At 43.8% G+C, this 24,548-nt stretch overlaps 1 protein-coding gene and 1 long non-coding RNA gene across 3 annotated transcripts in view; one reads left to right on the top strand and one right to left on the bottom strand.

The window, feature by feature from the left end:
- Positions 1-24,548, bottom strand: part of GALNT16 (polypeptide N-acetylgalactosaminyltransferase 16) — a 245,242-nt gene that overhangs the window by 133,459 nt on the left and 87,235 nt on the right. The gene's annotated exons all lie outside the window — the stretch shown is intronic.
- Positions 1,211-4,399, top strand: LOC128335055 (uncharacterized). Its single transcript, XR_008311495.1, has 3 exons — positions 1,211-1,274; positions 3,397-3,501; positions 3,720-4,399. It is a non-coding gene; the product is annotated as an uncharacterized LOC128335055 (long non-coding RNA).

The raw sequence follows: 24,548 nt of genomic DNA on the forward strand, positions 1-24,548 counted from the left end.
TAAAAAACAAATCAGCTCATGGTTACAGTGCCAAAAGCAGACAGGAAGTCCTGCCCCAGGGCTGTCTCTAACCACTCACAGTTCCAGCAGAGTGTTTGTGAAAAGGGAAGTGCCATAACTATGGTGCCCGGTGCTGTGATCAGCAGCCTGGGTTGATATATACTGAGTCAGACCACTGGTCCATCAAGTTCAGTATTGTCTTCACTGATTGATAGTGGCTCTCCAAGATTTCAGCAGGAGTCTTTTCCACCCCTGCCTGCAGATGCCAAGGATTGAACCAGGGACCTTCTGCATGGAAAGCAGATGCTCTACCACTGAGTTTCAGCCCCACCCCCAGAGATTTGATCCAAGAGTTTCATTAACAGTACAGCTCCCACTAGGATCTCGGACAGAGGTGGCAGTCTTCTTGGGGCATCCAATGTGTGCCTTAGAGAGTGTACTCATTGCAGCTAAAGTCAATGCCCAGTGCTGTAGGCATGCTGTTGTGGCACAGCTTTATTTTCATTGAAGAACCCAGCCAGTGGTTTGTGGTCAGTTACCATGGTAAAGAATTCCCCATAAAGATACTGGGGGGAACTATAATGCCAAATATGATGGCTAGGGCTTCTTTTCCAATTGAGAATAACCCTGTTCAGCATTTTTTAGTATTCTCCTTGAGGTCTATTCAGTGGCTTTTACCCCCCTTATTCCCCATTTTATGAGATTGCCTACATTCCATCTAAGGAAACATCAGAGGAAAATATTAATTCTTTTCTGTGGTCAAAATGGACCAGGAGCTCTGGGGACTTGAATTATGTAATGTTTATTCTTGTGTCTTTCCTCCAGTGCTACATAGTTTCCTTTCACAAAAGTTGGTGTAAGGCAGGGCTACATACTTTGGCCCTCCTGCAGATGTTGGACCACAACTCCCATAATCCCTGTGTATTGGCCATTATGGCTGGGGGTGATAGGAGTTGTAGTCCAACAATAGCTGGAGGGCTGAAGTTGTGCAACCCTGGTATAAGAGTTCTAAGAGAACCAAAAGACTTGGGAGAAACCAATAATAATTTAACATACCTGGATATGTTAAGGTATGAAAAGGTTAACATCTGTGGGAAGTGTAGGCAGGATTGGGACCAGATCCTGAGTGACTCAGCTGTTCCTCAAGGTCACCTGCTCAGTTTTGGGCTTTATAGAAAGGCTGCTTGTGGCTTCAGAGTGTTAGAAGCCTAGCAGAGAGGGAAAGGGAGAGTTCATCCACCCTCCACCCAGTGCTGCCTGGAGTGAAAGACCAGGTGGGTGCTGGGGTTCCTTCTGCTGTTGCCTGCCTGCGCTTCCCCTGTGGGGCTGCAGCCTTAGGTTAACATCTGTGGGAAGTGTGGACAGGATTGGGAACAGCTCCTGAGTGACTCAGCTGTTCCTCTGGTCACCTGCTCAGTTTTGGGCTTTATAGGAAGGCTCCTTGTGGTGGTGGGCCCACCAGTGGCAGCTACTTCAGGGCAGGGCTAAAGGGCTTCTGTTTAATTAGTTTTAAGCTGTTTTAGACTTGAGTTGAAGTTGCTGTAATGTGTTTGGTTTTGTCTGGAGATGGAGGGGACAGGGGGTGCCTTTGTTGACTATGGGGCAGCTATCTCGGTGGTGGTGGGGAATAGAAGAAGTAACATTGGCAGGTCAGCAGGCTGTTCCAGGGGAAGGGTGGTCAGAAATTTAATCGCTGTCTCCCCTTCTGGCTGTCCTGCCAGCTTTTTGACCCTGGGGAGCACTGCCAACAACCCACATAGCCTTTTCCTGCTCCTCTGTAATGCCAGGCCGGTTCAACATAAATCTGAACTCATCCATGATTTGATCATGAATGAAGGGGTCAACCTGGTTCTGGTTCCAACCTATGGGGGTTGTGAGGGGACTAGTATCTGCTCCCCCTCCCTTGAACCAGAATTTGGAGTCATCAGTTACCTGCTGTGATGCATTTAAAGAGTTTTTTTGCAGAAAAATCTCTTGGATTCGGGCTGACCTAGTTGGAGACTCCACAATTAATTTGATGTCTTAGCTGGAGGTGCCCAACAACCCCTCTTATGTGATTCGACTGGATCTGTTTCAGTTTGTGACTCCTGAGGATGTGGACAAGCTTCTTGGGGTGGTGAGGCCTACCACTTGTTCTTTTGACCCTTGTCCAACATGGCTTGTTCTATCTAGCAGAGAGGCAGTTGTAGGCGGCCTGGTAGAAATCATAAATGCTTCTCTGAGGGAGGGCAGGATGCCTCCTTGTCTTAAGGAGGCAATCATTAGACCTCTTATAAAGAAGCCTGCATTAGATCCCTTGGAGCTGAGCAACGATAGGCCTATTTCCAACCTCCATTGGCTGGGCAAGGTAATTGAGAGGGTGGCTGCTTTCGATACTATCGGCCACAGTATCCCTCTTCAGGAGCTGGTATATTCTCCCTAAATGCCTGCCTGGAAGCAGTAATGGGCTGGATGAGGGAAAATAAACTGAAGCTGAATCCAGATAAGACGGAGGTACTTATTGTGTGGGGTCAGAACTCTAGAGACTATGTCGATCTACCTTTTCTAGATGGGGTCACACTTCACCAAAAGGAACAGGTTCGCAGTCTAGGAGTACTTCTGGATTCACACCTCTCCCTGGTTTCTCAGGTTGAGGCAGTGGCCAGGGGTGCTTTTTATCAGGTCCGCCTGATACGCCAGCTGTGCCTGTTTCTTGAGATCATTGACCTCAAAACAGTGGTACATCTGTTGGTAATCTCCAGACTTGACTTCTGTAATGTGCTCTATGTGGGGCTGCCTTTGTACATAGTCCGGAAACTTCATTTGGTTCAGAATGCGGCAGCCAGGTTGGTCTCTCGGAGAGGCCATGTTACTCCTTTACTGTTGGAGCTACAATGGCCACCAATAGGTTTCCAGACAAAATACAAAGTGCTAGTTATAACTTATAAAGCCCTAAACGGCTTAGGCCCTGGGTATCTAAGGGAGCATCTTCTTCACTATGAGCCCCACCGCCCATTGAGGTCATCTGAGGAGGTCCATCTCTGGTTATCACCAACTCGTTTGGTAGCTACACAGAGATGGGCCTTCTCGGTTGCTGCCCCAAGATTGTGGAATGCGCTCCCTGATGAGATACGATCCTCCCCATCTCTGGCAATTTTCAAAAAACACCTTAAAACCCACCTTTTGCCCAAGCTTTCTCAGCTTCCTAAAAAAAAATTGGGTTTTAATCTCTGGTTCATTTTTAAATAGTTAAATTGTTTTAAGTTTTTTGTATATTGTTAACCACCCAGAGAGGAAAGTTTGGGGCAGTGTACAAATTTGATAGATAAATAAATTAATAAAAATAAATATGCTCTGAGTTCCAGTATGTTTATGGAGCAGGTGCTTTTTCAATAGCCATGTCTTTTTCTGTCATAGGATGAACTCTATCCTTGTCAGAAGTACTCAAGTACTGTACTTCTGGACTCATCAGAAAGCATTTCTTTTATTTTAAGTGCAATTCAATTTCCACCAGTCTTTAAAGTATCCTTTCAAATGTTGAGAACCATTTCTGATCATTTTTTGCCAGTGTTGAGAATATCATCAATCCTCACCACCACTCCCGGTATCTCCTTCAACAGATTTTTCCAAGGCTCTCTGGGATATCTCTGGTGCTGAAGAAACTGTACAGGATAACCTGCTATATTGGTATAAACCTTTTCAGTGTTTATGATGGTAAATTCCTTACAGATCTTCTCCAGTTGCATCTGCTGTTAGACTGGACATGTCCAACTTGCTGAAGTGTTGCCCCCAGGTCCCTACAAGCACTGCCAGGTCTTTTCGCAGAATGGGATATTATCTTTCTGGAAGACTTGATTTATTGTGACATCCCTGCAGATATGGATGGTGTAGTTTAGCTTAGCCACTGATGTGTGTTGCCTAATCTGAAAACAGCACATGAGCAATGCTGCCTTCTTTCTCTAGCCTGTTCAGTTCAGCTTCTCCCTAAGGGCATACTATGGCCGACTCCTCTTTTTTCATATAAAGTCTGGCTTTAATCCACAAACACTAACCTTGATGTTAGTTAATTAATCCAGGCTAAGACCCATACACAGACATACATATGTGAGAAAGCTCCCACAAGTATATAGTAAAAGACTTGGTGATCACTACTTTTTATCACTTTTCATTTGCTTTGTTTCTGTGACCAAAACAGCAACAAGGGCATACAGAAGGCAAAGGGGGAAAGTAAACATGCAAGGGATTGGGTTGTATAACTAGTATTTTAAAATGTGCATTGAGAACCAAACCTCCAACTGAATCCAAATTCGGACCTTCTGCAAGAGCAAGCAGTGCTGTAACCGCTCTTCTGTTTTGTTACAGCTAGTAAGTGTGACTCTTCCGCTTAAGAAAAGTCATGTTTCTTCCAGCACAATAAACATGTCACAATAACACTATGTGAGGCCTAGCATACAGCAGCTGTTTATGGCTATAAGACAATTAGAGCAGGTATGAAAACTAATCTTGGCCAGCATCACTTTCCCCATAGGCCTTATTGCTCCACATTCCACATAACCCTTGCCCTTTGCAGCTCCAAGAAGGAACTAGAAATTGCAGGCAGGGGCAGAGGGGTGGGAGTGGGAGAAGATGGTGACGGAAAAGGCGGTAGAGACTACAGAAAACATGCTCATCTCTGTTGAAAAATATCTTTAAAAAATTGATATAACTGTTATGATTAGGATGGTCTGCTCCAAGCGTTTATTGATCAGGAGGCTTAAGAGGAAAACAATGTTTAAATTTTTATGATTATAACATTCTGAGTTAGTCATGCTTCTAAGTTTATCCTGTACCATGAAGTTAAAAAAAAACACCCTTGTTATGAACCCACACCCCAATTCCCCAAATGATTAGAAGATCCAGGGGTGTAGTGCACTCAGATACGGCCTTCTTTCAGAGGAGAGCTCATCGAAGGCTTGTGGTGGAAGTATGTGGATCAAGGTGATCCAGTTGACATAGTCTACCTGGACTTCCAAAAAGCTTTTGACAAAGTTCCTCATCAAAGACTCCTGAGGAAACTTAGCTGTCATGGAATAAAGGGACAAGTACATGTGTGGATTGCTAACTGGTTGAAAGACAGAAAACAGAGGGTAGGTATAAATGGAGAGTTTTCACAATGGAGGGAAGTAAGAAGTGGGGTCCCCCAGGGATCTGTACTGGGACCGGTGCTTTTTAATTTATTCATCAGTGATCTAGAAGCAGGGGTAAGCAGCGATGTGGCCGAATTTGCAGATGATACCAAACTCTTCCAGGTAGTGAAATCCACAACGGATTGTGAGCAGCTCCAAAAGGATCTCTCCAAACTGGGGAAGTGGGCAGCAAAATGGCAAATGCAGTTCAATGTTAGCAAGTGTAAAGTGATGCACATTGGAACGAAAAACCCCAACTTCAAGTATATGCTGATGGGATCTGAGCTGTCGGTAACGGACCAGGAAAGGGATCTTGGGGTTGTGGTTGACAGCTCGTTGAAAGTGTCTATTCAATGTACGGCAGCTGTGAAAAAGGCAAATTCCATGCTAGGGATCATTAGGAAGGGGATTGAAAATAAAACGGCTAACATTATAATGCCCTTATACAAAACTATGGTGCGACCACACTTGGAGTACTGCGTACAATTCTGGTCACCACATCTTAAAAAGGACATTGTTGAACTGGAGAAGGTACAGAAGAGGGCAACCAAGATGATCAGGGGCCTAGAGCACCTTTCTTACGAGGCAAGACTACAACACCTGGGGCTTTTTAGTTTATAAAAAAGACGACTGCGGGGAGACATGATAGAGGTCTATAAAATCATGCATGGCGTGGAGAAAGTGGAGAGAGAGAGATTCTTTTCCCTCTCACACAACACTAGAACCAGGGGTCACTCCATGAAATTGATTGCCAGGAGGTCTAGGACCAACAAACGGAAGTACTTTTTCACACAATGCGTGATCCACTTGTGGAACTCTCTGCCACAGGATGTGGTGACAGCCAACAACCTGGATGGCTTTAAGAGGGGTTTGGATGACTTCATGGAGGAGAGTCTATCAATGGCTACTAGTCAGAGGGCTGTGGGCCACCTCCAGCCGCAAGGGTGTGCCTCTGAGTACCAGTTGCAGGGGAGCAATGGCAGGAGAGAGGGCACGCCCTCAACTCCTGCCTGTGGCTTCCAGCGGCATCTGGTGGGCCACTGTGCGAAACAGGATGCTGGACTAGATGGGCCTTGAGCCTGATCCAGCAGGGCTATTCTTATGTTCTTATGTGGTATCTTTGTAATATTGAGTTTATTTGCAAATATACAGGTTGAGCATTAGATGGTTTTGATGTTCGAAATACAGCTCTACCAGCATTGGTTCTTTACACCTTCTATCCTATTGATCCCTAGGAGCACTGGGAATAGAAATAGTTTATTCCCAATGCAAAGGTCTTCCTCTTTATTTTCCCATTCTTGTTGTCTCTCTCTCTTTGCTCTGGCTTCCTCTGATTGGTAGACTCATATTCTTAGATCTTCCCCCTCCTCTTTGTACCTGCTTGATGCATTTTTACCCTTCTTGTTCTGCTCTCGCACTATGAAGATAAAGCTCAGGAACACAGGCTTTCTATCTAAGTATGTAACATTCTTAATAAACTTTTACAAGTTTTTAGACCTTAAATGTCTGTCTCAAGATACTATTAATGGGCTTGGTTCTTCTCACATATACTTGCTCTAATTGGGGTCATTGAAATTCCTTCCCTACAACAGCTGAAATAGCAGAGCACTTCTAGAAGTCAGCAACAGGTTACATCATATCCCCAGAGAGAAAACTCTGCCCTCTAAGGTACTTAATCTCTCTGCCCAGCTTCTTAATCAGCCTCTCTAAAATGCAGTCTGTCTGCCTCACACAGAAGCTACTGAAATTGTAGTTTCTTTTCACTGACTATTCAGACACCTGGAGGGGAAAGAAAGGATGAGACACCATACACAGCACATAATCAACTTGTGGAATTCTCTGCCACAAGATGTGGTGACAGCCAACAACCTGGATAGCTTTAAGAGGGGTTTGGATAACTTCATGGAGGAGAGGTCTATCATCAGCTACTAGTTCCAGCCTCAAAGGCAGGATGCCTCTGAGTACCAGTTGCAGGAGAGAGGGCATGCCCTGCCTGTAGGCTTCCAGCAGCATCTGGTGGGCCATTGTGTGAAACAGGATGCTGGACTAGATGGGCCTTAGGACCGATCCAGCAGGGCTGTTCTTATGGGCTGGTTCATATAATCAGAGAGTGATGTCCAATGAAAGAAAACCCGAGGAGCCTGGCGTGGTGGCACACAGACTCCAACACACAATGTATCATGAGAAACCAGGAAAAATTGGCGACCTCAAGTTGGAACCATGCCAACTCAACATTTACCCAGGATTGTTAATCTTAGATCTGAACTCCAGCTGTCAATCCTGGGTAAATGCTGACTTGGCATAGTGCTGACACCATTGCTGATTTCCCCCAGGTTCTCACGACACACTTTTCAGGAGCATGCCTACTGCCAGGATCCCAGGTTTTCCTTTACCGGGCATCACTCTGTGTGCACTGGCCCACTCACATTAGTTCTTCCTATCAGGTGAAGGATGTATGCCAGCCTAAAGTGATCTCTCAACCCATCAAGACATATCAGCTGACCTCCTGAACTATTAGTGATCTCTCTAAGATAAGAGTAAGTCAGCTAGTATTCATTACAGCAATCTCATTACAATATTGCATTTCTTCCATTTTTATCTTTTCTCAAAACTTTACACTTCTAGAAACACCTAACATCACAACCTAAAATTAAAAAAAAAGGCAAATGCTTGCTTACTGTCAGCTAGTTGAGTCTATAAATAACAAATTGTTACCTGCTTCTCAGGAGTTTTTGTCAGGCCTCATTAAAGTGAATTTAAAACCCCCCTCTGAAGTCCTTTCATTAAAGTTACTCTAAGGCTAATAGCACAGTGGGGAAATGACATGACTACCAAGCCAGAGGCTGCTGGTTCAAATCCCCGCTGGTATGTTTCTCAGATTATGGGAAACACCTATATCAGGCAGCAGCAATATAGGAAGATGCTGAAAGGCATAATCTCATACTGTGCAGGAGAAGGTAATGGTAAACCCCTCCTGTATTCTACCAAAAGTCAATCACAGGGCTCTGTGGTCACCAGGAGTTGACACTGACTTGACGGCACATGTTACCTTTCAAGGATCATTCTACCCATAATTCTAGGGCTCCTTGCCAGCGATTTCCACTGCAGGAGGGGCTCCTATACAATGGATGCTTTGGAATTACATATATAAACATATAATGTCTTGTGCCCCAATAAGTGTGCTTTCGATGGAACAGAGAAACCACAGCTTATACTTGTATATCCTCCCTGAAGAACAAACATATGCCCTGCACACACAAATAATAATTTTGCCAGACATTCTCCAAAAGAATATTGCTTGGTTTATTCAATTATCTCAAACTATTAGCCCTGCCCCGAGAGAGAGAGAGAGAGAGAGAGAGAGAGAGAGATGTTGCCATGGAGACCAAATGACCAGCCAGCTGCTCCCCACCCTGCCTCCCAGTTCCTTGAGTGTCCACCTATATACTGGCAGGGAACAGATACTGGTGGGGAACATTAGCAAAATACACTTGGATTCATTCTTGGCAAAAAAAAAAAAACCCTTGCATTCTGTACTGTGGAGATGTCCCTGTTTCCCCAGCAGAGTATTTACACACACAGAGCTACCTCAAAATTTGTTCCTCTTCCAAGAACATCACATCACTAGCTGAAATTGAGATTAACACTGCATGTGCATTACAAACAAATGGTGATTTTTGCCAATCTCCCCGTCCCTCTGAAGCCCACTGTGCATCCCAAAAATATGTCCCTAAGGGTCACTCAACTCTGAGGGACATATTTTGGGGAAGCACAGTGGGCTACAGAAGGAAGGGGAGATGAGCTAATGTTGCCCCTCTTCCATAGCAGGTGCAATGTTACTTGGGATGTCAGCCACTATTGGACAAAATGTATATTCCCTATTGCAGCAGATCCATAAGCTTCAGCCATGTGGTCATGCCCTAGCTACCATCTCTTATTGTGAAAAACTTATTCACCAACTTGTACCCTGAGCAGTGCAATCCTAAGCATGTTGACTCAGAAGTCAGTCGTACTGAGCTGGATGAAGTTTACTCCCTAGCAAATGTGTTTGGCATTATACACTGTTAACCAACATAACTACACCTCAATCAGATCAATTCTATCACATGCACTTACTGAATTAATTATCCTTTTCTTTTTATTTTCATTAAACCTTCCACTTTTCTGCTGAGTTCTTATTTCCTCAGGGACCTACTCGATGACAGATTTCCTATCTTGCCTAGATTAATCACCATTAGAAACATCAGCTGATTGCCGGCTGAAAACCAACAAAATTTCCATTACACATTTCCACATTGCAAATTAAGTATGCTTTAAACATAGACTCTTGGACAAATGATAAGCACTTAATGTATTAATAGCATGTAATGTCTATCAGAGAATCTTCATCTAGAGTGAATTTTCGCTGCAGGGAATGGCAGATCTCCCCTTTCCCTCTCCTTCCTTCCATAAATGCCCTTGGCCAGATGCATACAGAGTGCAGTCAGCTTAGTTTCTGGGTTTTAAATCTTTATGATTGTGAGTGACTTTTTTTTTTAAGAAGAAAATTTTCTCCTTAAAAAAAAAAGGAGTTTCTCCTTTTAAAAAAATATGTTACAAGCATAAGTTTTTAAAGCATTTTTAATCCAAAGATGATATAACATTGAGAAACTATGGCATTTATTTACATTTATATGATACCCGATTTTTGAAAAGATAATACAAGGTAACCATGTTGTTTCAAAACATTGTATATGTTTTCTATCCTCCTTTGAAAGTATTCATTTAGAAATGTGTCCCCAATACTGAAAGTTGTCTTGGGAAGATATTCCCCACAACTCATATAGGCTAGAAAGCTGGGAGGCAGTTGTTTATTTGCTTTGCATTACACTTGTACATGTAGATTGCCTCAATTGCATTAAATGACCTATTGGCTCAGCAGCTCAGCAGCTGTACACTTAAGTTGCAATCTTAAACACACCTACTTGGAAATAACCCCTACTGAACTTGGTAGGCTTTACTTCTGAGTAAATATGCATAGCATTACGGTACAAGCACCTGCCTAAGGCACACTGCAGTGGGGAGTGATGTGAGTTTGATCCTACTATCCAGGTAGGAATGGATAACTTTGATCCCTTCAGTTCTAGGTAGCCTCTGTATAGGATTGTGTTAGAATATATGTTTGGGGAATGTATAGAAAAATAATGAAGCTGTTCTCACAAGAAGCCAAGGATTGGGCTAGGGCAGCTAAGCCTGGGCTTGGCTGCCCATGAGAACCAGAGGGAGCCAAGCAGCACTGCAGCAGCAAACCTGCCCATGGAGCTTGCCAGTTAGCCGAGCACTAACTTGTGTTAGCAAGCACACCCTTAACCCGAGCTCACTGCTTGTGTGTGAGCACCAGCTGTTCCCCAGCCAGCACTGGCACAGGAGCGGGTTCCCAGCCATTGCTGGGGCAGGGGGGATCCCCACAATGCACTGCACACTCGTGCAGTGCATTGTGGGATTTCTGGGAACCAAGATGCGTCATCCTGGCCTTCAGAGCTCAGCGCTGCAGGCATGGTTCATGCTCCCAGCAGAAGAACTCAGTCATCTCGAGGGAAGGGGAGTTAAAAGCATCCTTCCCACCACACCCTCTCCACCTGCTCTCGCTGATCATGAGAATTGCCCCAATGTATTGCCTGTTCACCTTTTGATTTTTTTCCCCATTTTATTGTTAATTCATTTATTACAAGTATATTCCACCTTACTTCCATTCAGGAACTCAAGGCAACATACAAAGGGTTCCCAAGTGGCCTCCCATCGAATCACTGGCCAGACCCAGACCTGCTTAGCTTTAGCAAGGTTGCTACTTCTCATGCCTTCAGCTCAGATCCTGAGACATATACAAATGTATATGTTCTGTTCTATAGAAACAAACACCCAGTTTAATCTGGGTGGAGGCCATATGATACTGAAAATCTCATTCAGGACAGATGTGGATATACAAACTATTCATAAATTCAAAAAAATGGATGCAAGATTACTGCAACATGTTGAGCATTTTATTTATGCATTACATTTGTAAAGTCCATCTTTTCTCAAAAGAGTCCAGGCGAAGCCCACATTTACTTACTTACTTAATTAATTAATTAACTTATTTATTTTAAATGCATTTCTATACCGCCTGATATAGAAATCTCTAGGCAATGTACAAATTAAAACATAATATAAAATATAACACAGTCAAAATTCATTTTAAAAAATCACAATAGATAAAAACACATTAAAATTAAAAATTTAAATTTCAGTTAAAAGTCCCCCCCCTCCAAAAAAAAAAAAAAAAAGCCAGAGAAGGAGATACTCTTATTTCAGCAGGGAGAGCATTCCAAATCCCTGGTGCAGCCACAAAGAAAGCCCAGTCCCAAGTTGCTGCCAAACAAGTTGGTGGCAACTGTAACTGGACCTCTCTAGATGATGTTATTAGATGACAGGGCTCACGACAGAGAAGGTGCTCTCTTAAGTACCCTGGACACAAGCCATTATGTGGACCCAAGCATAAATGTGTTATCTGTTCTCCTGCATTTCCTGTCCTTTTTGAACCCTGTAGGGTGGGCTAGATGGAAAGAAAGTGACGAGCCCAAGGTCACTCAGCAAAGTTTCATGGCTGAGAAGCAATTTGAATCCACATCCACTACTCAATATACTACAGTCACATCCCACCTGTATCGAAGTACAGAACCCACCTCCCATCGATTGCCCTGATGGGGTCAACAACCTAAAAATGCCCAGCTAGCCACATTTCTATGGAGACATCTCTTTGATAACTATAACTTTGCTTTGGCTTGCCTTGTTTGCATTTCGTAATTCCAGGAGAATTTCGTAAAACCAGGGGAAGACTGGCTTGACTTTCCCCATTAGTTGGACCAAAACCTACAAATGTCAGTAATGTAATTCCTGGGACATAGGCACAATTAGTCCATGTCCCCAAAGGCAAAATTACTCCTCAAAAAGTGTTTGTTTAGAATGGCAGAAACCACCCATAGGAGGGAGACTATCATTATGAAGGTTTAGTATTATCAATTATTTATTTTATTTTATTTATTCGATTTCTATACCGCCCTTCCAAAAATTGCTCAAGGCAGTTTACACAGAGAAACAACAAATAAATAAGATGGATCCCTGTCCCCAAAGGGCTCACAATCTAAAAAGAAACATAAGATAGACACCAGCAACAGTCACTGGAGGTACTGTGCTGGGGGTGGATAGGGCTCTTACCCCACACTTCTTCCAAGGAACTCAGGGCAGCAAAAAGGGCCTTCCTCATTTTATCCTCACTCAGGGCTTCATATGAACACTGGCTCACATCACTCCTACATGGGATGATATTGTCAAGGCCACTAGCATCAACATGCTTACCCCGACATCACTCAAAGAGGTGAAGTAATGTAATTGCAGTACATCCTTTCATAATGTGTGAGGTGTGATCATCTGAATCGCCTCTCTACATGCGCTTAAAAATCCTTTTTAAACAGGGTTTTTTAGCCCATGTAGAGGGGTGATTTGGATGCTCACCCCTCTTATGCAAGTAAGGGACATGTTGCAACCTCATCAGCAGGTCCTTGAGTGACATCAGGGGAGGTGTTTGCACCAGTGGCCCCGATGTTACTGCATGTAGGGGCAATGCAGACCAGTGTTCACATGAACCAGCCCTATGTAAAATAGGTTAGTTTGAGAGTGACTAGCACATGGTCATCCAATGAGTTTCAGGGCCAAGTAGGGATTTGAACCTGTGTCTTCCAGTGCCTGGTCTGATATGCTAACTACATCACCACACTGGTTTTAAAGAAAAAGGGGTTTCAAAGCTGTTGATAAAACAAAAGAAAACAGAAGACGATTCCCTGTCCCAAGCAGGCTTACAGTCTAAAGAGAAACATAAAGGAGATATCAGTTACAAAGAAGGAGGCTATGTGAGATGGGTACAGACAATTGTTCTCCCCCTGTTAAATATAAGACAGCCACCACTTTAAAACGCATCTCTGTGGCCAGTTGGTAGTTACCTGTACAAGGTGATGCAGTCCAAGGTGCTGCTTTGTGTTCTATGCCAGCAACCTTAAGGGCATGTAGAATGGATGAAGGAGGCCCTTACCTTGGTGTGGTAATATAAAGCAGGGGCTGATTACCATGAAAAAAAACCTCTGTGATAAAGCAGATAAAAGTTTTTAAAACCAGAATCAGTGATAAGCCTGTGAAAATGCTGCCTGGAATGCCTCGTATGAAGCACAAAGGCAGGATATAAATTATATGGATGGATGGATGGAGATGGTCAGAGTCCCTCTGGTGAATTATTTCCTGACAGTAGAAAGGGGAGACTCCAAGGTCCATAGACAAGGGCCTCACCAGATCCCAGTGTCATTGTTGAGTCTTCCACTTCTCAGGGGGAAATTTCTATGACAAATCGACCTTGAAGGGCTTGTCAGACACCATGGATGATGCTACAGACAGATTCAGTGATCCAAGAAGCTTTATTCTTAAGGACAGGGTTAAGGCAACAGGAGTTAAGCTCACTCTGGCAAGTCCACACCAGCCTGAGTTCATTGCACCATGACTCAAGATTCCCCAGTATTCCTTGTTGTTTCCCTGTCTTAGCAGGACAATCTGCTGCTGTTCAGGTCCAACGAGACTGTGCTCCTCAACCCCTTAGCCAACAGGTAGCCCATGTCTTCTCCTTTTTCCTCCAGTGTCTAGGGCCCCAGTTGTCCAAACACCAGTCTGGAGGTGGGGACGGGGGGGTGCCTCTGTTGATCACTGTCCACTGGTTTCAGTTGTGGAGAAAACTAGGGCTGTATAATCCATTCAGGTCCCTCCTTCTATGCAGGCTCTTGCTTGCAGTTAGATCAGTGTCCCTGAGGTGTCTCCCTAGCAACTCCCTGCTCAGAGGAACTACTGAGAACTTGTTGGTTCTCTTGGACCACACCTCCCTGGCTCACATTTGTCTTTGCACTGAGGTAAAAAGACTGTACTCATCATCATAGGAACCTCCTTACAACAGTTGTGGCATCTTTTCTCCAAAGAACACAGAGCAGTGCACTGGGAGCTACACTATTTTAAAAACCCACAACAACCCTGCGAAGTAGGCTGGGCCGAGAAACAACATGGAGAAAGGTATAACATTTTATGTGTAGTGGAAATGGTTTGAACATATTTTTGCTACCCAAAACACACTTTTGCTTTCAGGGTAGCAAAACCATTCTACCACACTTAAAATGTGACATCTATCATCTACAGAGACTGTCCAAGGCCACCCAGTGAGTATCATGGCTGCGCATGATTTGAACACAGATCCCAATCTGTTCAGTACTATATTCAATATACTAAGCCAATTTTTTTCACTTTGGAAAACCAATATTATGAATCTTTAAGCAGACTGCTAAATTTATTCATAGTGGGGGGGCCTGTACGTCATACCCTACAAGCTCTGCTCAGCCACTCTCAGGGAGTAAGAGCTACAACAGATTGAAGCAGGCAGAGAAGAAACATTTCCCCCCCATAAGCAGGCAAAAATGGTGCAGGAGGCAAAGACAGCTCCCTTCTATTTCCAGCAACAAATCTTATTTAGAAGTTGCTATGGATAGTCCTCAGTCAAGATGGTGCTGACAAAGAAGGAATTGTCAGGCCCAAATTAATATTGGTGAGGACTCCAGAGCAAGACAATACTTGGAAGGTCCCTAAGGTATGACTACAAACAATCCGCACAGATCCCAAAGTTTCAGTATTTACGCGCCCTTATCTCTGTAAGCACCACCTGGCAACATCCTGGTAAGCAGCTTGAAATGGAGCTGAAAAGGATATGATTAAAATGTGGGGAGAGAAGTACATGAATATTCGTAACAGGCAAGCAGCAAAGACGAGACGACATAAAATCCTAGCAGTGGGAAAGAGGCAAAGAATGTGTAGGGCAAGTCTAAGATCCAATTTACACACTCAAATTGGTGTGTTGACAGCATGTAACAAAAACCTGGTGCAGGTTCTTCAACACCTATATCTGACAACTTCACACTCATTCACTGATCTATCATAAACTTACCAGAAGTGGGTTACAAAGTAGTTTGGTAAATGGGAGTTGAATATGAGCTGGATATAAGGCAAAGAAATCACATGTCAATTTCCTGGGCCTTTCTGCAGTCCTGAGGATAAGGGCTGGGTCTTGAACAGTTTACTCGGTACTGTTTATGAGGTCCTGCCAACTGAGCAAAGAGGCACCTTTTAAGGCAGCGATTCTCTTCATTTAGCAGGGGGAGAGCAACTAGCCCTATCCAGCCCCAGCACAGCATCCCTCCAGTGGCTGTTGCTGGTGTCTATCATATGTTTCTTTTTTAGATTGTGAGCCCTTTGGGGACAGGGAGCCATTGTATTGTATTGTATTGTATTTATTTCTATGTAAACTGCTTGGGGAACTTTTGTTGAAAAGTGGTATTCATCGTATTCATAGTAGTTTGATGGTCCTTGAAAGAGAATGCTGGTTCCTGTATAGATAAGCACAAGATGCAGATAAGCACAAAAAGAGTTTCCTATATAAGGAAAGGCATTTCTAGCATAGGTTAGTTGATTAGCACACATTTTCTCAACCACTGGTCCCCGGACCGGTGCCGGTCCGCAACGAGTTGAGTGCTGGTCTATGCCTCCTCCTGCCACTGGCAGCTTCTCCTCCCTGCCCCCCAGCAGCGCTTTCAGTTTCTCTCCCTGCCGGGCTCCCTCCCGCCCTCCCCGCCATGTTTGCCCGCCTGCCAGCCTCAGCCCTGGGAATAGCTGTGGGGGTGTGTGAACCTTCTACCCACCCCCCGGCGGCAGCAGTTGATACAAGAGAGACGCTGTGGCCTGCTGTCTGGCCCGGCGTCACTTCCCAACTGCGAGGTGCACTTGCGCAGTTAATAGACTTAACTGCGCAGGTGCGCCTCACAGTTGGGAAGTGACACTGGGCCAGGCAGCAGGTCACGGCATTGCTCTTGTATCAGCTGCCGCCGCCAGGGGGTGGGTAGAAGTCTCACCCCCACACACACTCGGCCGCATGGCAGTGGAAGACCCTGGCAGAGGAGGCAGATGGGTGGGCAAAAATGATGGGAGGGAGGGAGCCCGGTGGGGAGAGAAAATGCTGCTGGGGCGGGGAGGGAAAGCTGCCGGTGAGGACCTCCAGAACTACGGGGAATGGACTGGGGCAGGAGGGGGGAAGTGGTGGGGAATGGACTGGGGCTCCCCTTTTACATCTCTTCTGTACATTTTAATAATAGAAATAGTATTATTTTATCCCTATTACTTTTAGTAGTTTTAGTATTAACATATATGTAATCACCTTTTAACTCTTTTAAAATGCAATCAGTTTTAATTTTAGCCTTTTTATGATCTGTATGATCATATACTCAATCACCTTGATCCCCCTGTACTTTCTAACATGTAATTCATATACATTATTAATCCTTTCAGTACCCCCATTTTACATGTAATTTTATGCTGGTCTCTGACCGTAATAAAGGTTGATTGATTGATTGACTGGGGCAGAAGGGAGGGTGGGAAGCGGTGGGGAGAGAAAGCATTTTATTTAAAGAACAATGCATTTTATTGTTATGTATTTTGTACAGATTTTATTGTATTTATTTATTAGAATTTTTTATTTTATTTTATTTTATTTTAATTAATCTTGGCCTGCCAGAACTTCAAAAGTTAAACTTTGATTAAATGCATTTTAATTAATTTCATTTTGATTTAATTAATTGATTGATATTAAGTGTTACTTTAATAATAAGCAATGTAGCGGTCCTTGAAACTCCGCACGGAGAATTTAGCAGTCCTTGGCTCCAAAAAGGTTGAGAAACATTAGCATAATATTGGCTACATGGCCATCCTTTACTTACCCTGGATTCAGTCTGTGGTTGCTGCCACACCAGGACCCTTTAGACCTGCTGAGGCATCACCCTTCCAAATCAGCTGGAATTAAAATGGTGGTTCTACAACACTTAATGTAGCTGTCTATTTCCCAAAACAAACCCTGCAAAGTTTGCCCCGTGGCAAGATATATGAATTTTGCCTAGAGACATGAATTTTGGCAGGACAGAAATGTGGCTGTCAGGTCTGACTGTTGACAGACAGACAGAGGTTTCCAAAGGACCAAGTCTCATGCCCCACTCCCCCACCCACAAAGCTTTCAGTCAAGTTTTTCCCCTCCTCCACCATCCCCACAGCTGATCCTTTAATTCATACTTTCCTAATAGGTCACCAACATCCCTTTAATTGATTGTTTCTCATCTGCAGCCTAACAAATTCACCATTTGCTTGTCAATGGGTTAGTTCACGCAATAGCAATAGCAATAGCACTTACATTTATATACCTCTCTATAGCCAAAGCTCTCCAAGCGGTTTACAATGATTTAGCATATTGCCCCCCAACATTCTGGGTACTCATTTTACCGACCTCGGAAGGATGGAAGGCTGAGTCAACCTTGAGCCCCTGGTCAGGATCGAACTTGTAACCTTCTGGTTACAGGGCGGCAGTTTTACCACTGTACCACCAGGGGCTCACTTCACTACAATGTCCATTCTGCAGGAATCCAGGAATTCCCACAGTGTGCGCACTTCCATGTAATGATTATGAGAACTTGAAAAACCTTGCTGATCTCAAATTGGCACTGCAAAAACCCTGACATCAAGCTGTGGCAGTCAAACCAAGTTCAGATCTAATGGGCTTTATGTCAGGTTTTTCATGGTGCCACCCTGAGATCCACAAGATTTCCCAGGTTCTCACAATCAGAGACATCTCAGCAATCATGTGAACCAGCCCAATGTTTCATCTTATATTCACAGTTGTGCAATTGCAATAATAAAAATTAACAATAAACAAACAAGAAAACAGCCAAGTGGCTTGGCTTGGGTTGCAAATAGGAAACCATTAATTAAAGGACCATTTGCTTCTGGCAGCTACCAGGAAATTTCTAATAAAAGGACCAACAGCAGGGGGAGAAGCCTAATAATGCTTTGCCAGTCCAGACTGGACAGGCAGGCACCTCAGTTGTGTTTAGAGCCAGAAAAACTATCACAAACCGAGTCCAAGATAGGAGAACCAAACAGGAGGAAAAGAACATACTGATTCACAATGCATTTGACAGTGACATTATCTGGATTCTCCATAATAACGGAGTGAATGACTGATGTTAATTGCACATAAAACTGCTAGAGTTTAAGCAACCTGTATATCTTGAGTCAGCAAAAGTACCACACAGTAGACAAAGGTTACAATCCTATGCTCACTTATGTGGGAATAAGTCACATTAAGCAAACATATCCAGCTCATAGGATCAGGCTGTAAACCTAGTGCACACATGGATATATCACAAAGTCTAATGAGTCCATATTTAAACAGACCACATTCAAATCAAGTGTGATTTACTATCATTGTCGCAGAGTATAATGTATTTCCTATTTTTATATATATACATGGAGCATTATACAGGCGTTCTGTGTATATAATATATGCATTGTACAGCTGCAGGAAGATTGATGTATATTACATTGTACATAAAAGCACATTAGGCTGCATAATAATATACCTGAAAAGATGGAAGAGAGCCATTTGTCTTTAAGATGGCAAATTATGCAGTAGAGTGAAATTTGTTCCCAATCTGAAGTAACTCAGATTCTCACAACTGTGAAGGATTATGACAAGATCAGTCATTCTCACTGCATGAAGTGCTTTCTGCTATCATCCTCACCTCTCTCTGAAATTTGGTATGTATGCATTTTTATGATTTTTGATCCCTCTAAAGCTTTTCCACATTGTTAATCCTTTTGCAAAAATAAAATAAAACATGCCTTTTCTATTCATTCTTTGTGGGTGAGATAGAGGGCATATAGTATGAGTCTATGCAGGTTTACTCAGAAACAAGTCTCACTGACTTCAATGAGCTTGCTCCCAAGTAAATGCACATAGGATTCTTCAAAATCCAAATAGCATTGAAGGCAGGGGGGAAGGATAACCAAGCAAGGCATGGTTTTCTTTTTCCTTTCTTGAAAACTTTCACAGTTTGTGCATTTCCTTGATGACATCTGGCCACAGAGAAATGAGACAGACGCAAAAGCACACACATGGAATAACTAAGAAGTTAGACCAGGCACACTGGATGCAGAACAAAACTGCAGCAGACCCCTGCCAGTATTACAGCACCATCACAATGAAGTCCCAGTGGGAAGCAGCAGCATGTAAGATTGCTGCAAGACTTTAAAAAAAAAATTAGCCAAAGAACTCAAAAGTAATATTTTGGGCAGCAAACTGTTTGAACATAAGAATCACATTTGTGCTTCTACACAAAATGTATTGCAGGAGATAGGAATGATTTTATGGAGGAGCAGCACTCTGTCTGATAGACTGGCATCTGCAGTCCACATGTTCAGAGAGGATAACCCCATTTCGATCATTAGGTCAGAGCAACCAGCAGGATCAGCACAGGCAGCACAACTCATGTCTTATGAAAACAGCAATGGCATCTCTAAATCCTCCAAAAACGCAAGCACATTTGATTGTGTGCAACAAATGGGTAACAATTGTACATATATTTCATGAAAAGCAGATTGCCTAGAAAGCCCTACTATTCGGCATTTGGCTCTAGATGAGTTTATTTAGGAAGAAGTCCCTGTGGTTTCAGTGGAAGGTATTTCTAAGTACATCCAATTAAGACAGAATACAGAAGAAGAGAAAATTAGATGGTGGTGGGATTAAATGGCAGTAGACAGAGCAACAGAATACTGTGATCCACAGAAGAGTTAATGCAGGGGTGGCCAGCCTGAGGCTCCCCAGCTGCTGTTGGACTACAACTCCCATTATCCCCAGATGCAATACACTGCAGCTGGAAATAAAGGTTGTTGTGCAGCCCAGCAACAGCTGGAGAGCTTCAGGTTGGCCACCCCTGAGTTAGTGGGTTTTAAAATAGGATTTAAAGGAGATGAGGAACTGATTCGGTAGGGAAGAGGTTAGGACAATGAACGGAATTCTTAAAACGTGAGGCACCTAAACAATATTTCTCTGAAGAAAAGAGACTTCACTGCTGAATAATTTTACAAACAGGACAAAGAGCATCTCCTCCCTCCTGCAGTTATATGGAACCACACTGGGAACCCATATGAATTCTTAGGCTTAGGGCCACAAGTACTGGGCATCAGCTCCCACACAGGGACTAATGTCTGTGCGCATGTGTGTACACTGAAGACAAAGGAGAAAGATACGTGAAGGCTGGGGCCTCATTAGCATGTGCGCATGCCTGTGTAGTACCCACAACCATGCTATCAGCACATAGAGAGAGAGAGAGAGAGAGAGAGAGAGAGAGAGAGAGAGAGAGAGAGAGAGAGAAGAAAGAAAGCGAGCGTATGGAATTATCTCCCTTTGCTGATTTGCTCATTTATTCCTTTTGAACTCAAACGACCTACATTCAAGGCTCTGCTCTCTTCCGCCCAGTTATTCATGTCTGTTCAGAGTGACAGCTGGGTGCACAGTGATTAGTTCCCAGGAAGGGCAAAAGGCACTTCAGACTTGGCAGGGGGTAGAACAATGGCTCAGATTCACTTCGAGGCTTTGGGTGATGAAGGGGCAAAAAGACAAAGTCTGTGCGATTGATCAACCAAAAGCGGAAACCCCAAAAGTGCTGCAGTGGTGAAGAGACACAGTTTAATTCAGGAATTAGAGGACAGATATTGCTTAGAAGTCCCAAGAGAAGAAGAGAGAAGCTCTTAGATTCTAGATTCAGAAACGGAAATGTATGCACTGGGCAAAATTAGAAATGAGAACTTGGATCTGGGAAGAAGTGAGAGGAGAAAAGTGGGCAAATAGGAAATTTATTTTATTTCATTTGCAAGAAAAGGCAATGGAAGAGAAGGCAGTGGTGTGTGCCACCAATTAAGAGTGAAAGGGGAATAAGGAATTTGAAGATGAAGAGGGGGGAGGGAAAGGAGCAGCAGGTAAGTCCTGTAGCTAGGAGCAAGACAGAAAAGGAACTGGGAATATCCTGCTGGGTAAGGAGGCAAGACTATCTGTTCAATCACCTGACTTCTTTACCCGAGAACATCCTGTATGAAAAGGAGCAAGGTGGAAGTGCAAGCCAGTATTACTGATGATCTCCTACAGTGGGGGAGAAAAAGGATCTACAGCAGTATAGTCCCAATAAGATTAAAGTCCCAACTCATACTACCCCCTACACTTTTGTCCTTTAGGGGTAGGTGAGATGCGGCCACAGATTGCACCCAGTTTGCCAAAGCCTTTCTCCACAGTCTTCATGCTGTTGTAGCAACTCGGCTGGAAGTTTATCATGGGCAGGAAGCTTTTCTGAGCCAGATGCTGTTATATACTGTTTGCTCCCGCTCTGTTTAACTTAGATTGGATTATATTGCAATAAGCACAACAGTGACTATCCAGTCTTTTTTAATTGAAAAGCCAGTGATCAATGTTTACTTTCTAGAAAAAGAGAAAGCACCATTTAAGTCTGCCTGGAATCCTCCTCCTCTGATCTAGAAGTCCTTTCCACTTATCTGTGATGTACGGGGACTGAATTCTCTGTTGTTATTTATACCGATGTGGGAAATGCTCTCTGTGCCCGCTCAGGTGCACATTCATTTCTCCTTTCTCACAGCCTGATCCTTTGTGTATTTACGTATTTGAAAATAAGACATGCTGAGCAAAATGGTGTTTGCCCCAAAGTAGTATGTATTGGTTTGTAGACCATGCTTTTTACAGACATTAAAACTGTGCAGAAAGATCACAAGTAGTAGGAAACAAAATCTCAGCAGCAAACTCTGATCTTCTTGTGCAGAGACTATTCCATGTGATCAGGATCCCTGAAAAGGCAGGGCTCCCAAATGCTATGAACACATGCATGTTTAATTCCATATTTATTCCGTAAAGCTTTTCATTGTGGGCTTCCTTTTAGGATCCATGGTTAAACTGGTAGGCAGTCAAATGGCGTGGTATTTTAATATTTATGTTTTAGTTCCTCTTTCAACAATGAAATTTGTAGAAATTGGTAGATATTCTTGGAACTAGGGGTGATGTTACCCCCAAAGTGATGTTACCCACTTTGGTTTGAGGCCAAACCAGGCTCAGACCAGGATGTTTTGGTCTTGCCCCCCTTGAACCCACCTGGTTCGGTTAGGCTCGGGGGGGGGGGCGGATTCATGAATACTTTAAATTTTTATTTTATTTTAATTTTCATACTTACCCCCTTGGGGGGGTGTCTCTGAAGCCACGGGGGGGGGAGTCTGCCGATGTCCCCCCTTCCTCCTGTATAAAAGTGCCCGGTTCGGGCAATCTTCAGCCCTTTCCTTTTCAGTCACGGCCATTTCGGAACCTGCTGCGCATGCACAATGGGCCCCTGTGTGGCCTGGCCATGGAGGGCCCCACTGTGCATGTGCAGCAGCCTCCATAATGGCTGCTGTGATGGGGGCAAGGCCCAGAAAGGGTCAAATATCACCCAAATCAGGCACTTTTATACATAAGGAAGGCCGGCGAGGGAGGGGGGACATCCGCGACCCCCCCATGGCCTTGGAGAAGCCACCCAGAGGGGGTAAGTACAAAAAATAAAATAAAATAATTTAAACAAAGATATTTGTGGAAACCGCCCCCCCCCCGAATGGCCAGGGGGGTTCAGACCGATGTCAAGCTGAACCAGGGTTAAACTGAACCAGTTTGACTTCGAACACGTTCAGAATCAAACCTGTTTGCACATCCTTACTTGGAACTTTCAGAACCAAGTATGCTATATGTCTAAATAAATAAATACCACTCATGACCTCATGGAACAAAATGTAACATTTGTGATGTAATGCAGTCTCTCTCTAATGGCACAGCATTCTTTTGCATCCTAAACACTTAGGTATGTGGCATGTAGCCTGCTTGTCTAGTGGTGGGAAAGCCTCATGCTCCATTTGCCAGTGAGGATTTCAGACAAAAGGACTGCTGGCATTTTGTTTAGGAGCCAAATAAAATTTAGTTGAACTGATTGAATTTTTGCACTAACTGCATTGCTTCAATTCCAGGGCTCTGAGATCAATTTGAACTGACAAGATCTTCAGCACTGTGCTCTATGCCTGCTGCTTGAGTCTGGCTTCGCAAATGGCACCCAATTCGGCCAATTTTATCATGAGAATAAAATGAAGATTGATAGGAATCAAGAAGGAGCAGCAGGATGGAGACATCTTTGACATCAAGGCTCTCAGATATGGGGAACTATGCAATGCAGAGAGTTCCAGAGGGAGACATTAGATGGCAGCTGAGGCGAGGGCAGCTTTCTCAGCACTAGGGATGTGCAGAACGTTTTGACGGCGAACGGTTCGATTTGAAATGGGCCATTTCAAGTGTTTCGAGCTCAAAATATACACCCTTTAAATCAGGCCTGCACAACTCAAATGACCTGGCGGGCCGAAACCAACAGTGACTTGGTTCATGGGGGCCGAGGTAAATTCTTAGGGTGCTGATTATTAGAGTAACACTTAATATCAATCAATCAACCAACCAAATTAAAGTGAAATGAATTAAAAATGAATTTAATCAATATTTAACTTTTGATGTTCTGGCAGGCCAAGATTGATTAAATTAATATGAAATGTTGAATTAAAATTAATTCTAATAATATAAATATTATACAATCTGTACAAAATACATAATAAAATGCATTGTTCTTCCTTTCCACCTCTGCCAAATCATCACACATAACATGGAACACTTTTAAGGGGGAAAAATACGAGAAGCTCTTCTCATAATTTTGGAAAAGAAGGGAGAAGGGGAAAGAAAGATGGAAAGGATGCAGCAGGAGGCTTGGTAAGAGAGAGAGAGAGAGAGAATGGAGAAGTCCTGTGTGTGTTTGTGTGTGAGAGAGAGAATGGAGTAGTCTTGGTGGGAGAGAGAGGGAGAGAGAGAGAGGAGCAGTTGGTGGGTGAGAAAGAGAGAATGGAGCAGTCTTGGTGGGAGGGAGAGAGAATGGAGCAGTCTTGGTGGGAGAGAGAGAGAATGGAGCAGTCTTGGTGAGAGAGAGAGAGAGAGAGAGAGAGAGAGAGAGAGAGAGAGAGAGAATGGAGTAATCTTGGTGGGTGAGAGAGAGAGAATGGAGCAGTCTTGGTGGGGGGGGGAGAGAGAGAATGGATCAGTCTGGAAAGCATCGCTTTCCAACTGTGAGGCACGCCTGCGCAGTTAACTGCGCAGGCGCGCCTCGCAGTTGGGAAGCAATGCCGGGCCAAATGGCAGGCCCGAGTGTCGCTCTGATTTCTGCCGCTGTGCACTGCTGCTGCCGTGGGGGAAGGGTAAAGAAGAACACCGGCACTCCCACAGCCATATCCTTGGCTGCAGAGCGGCTGGAATTGGGGGGGGGGTGTTAAGCAGCAGGGAGAGGAAGGGGAAATAGCCCCGGGGGCCAAGAAAAAGGA

This window comes from Hemicordylus capensis, chromosome 1, assembly GCF_027244095.1.
Source record: "Hemicordylus capensis ecotype Gifberg chromosome 1, rHemCap1.1.pri, whole genome shotgun sequence".
Classification (NCBI taxonomy): Eukaryota; Metazoa; Chordata; class Lepidosauria; order Squamata; family Cordylidae; genus Hemicordylus; species Hemicordylus capensis.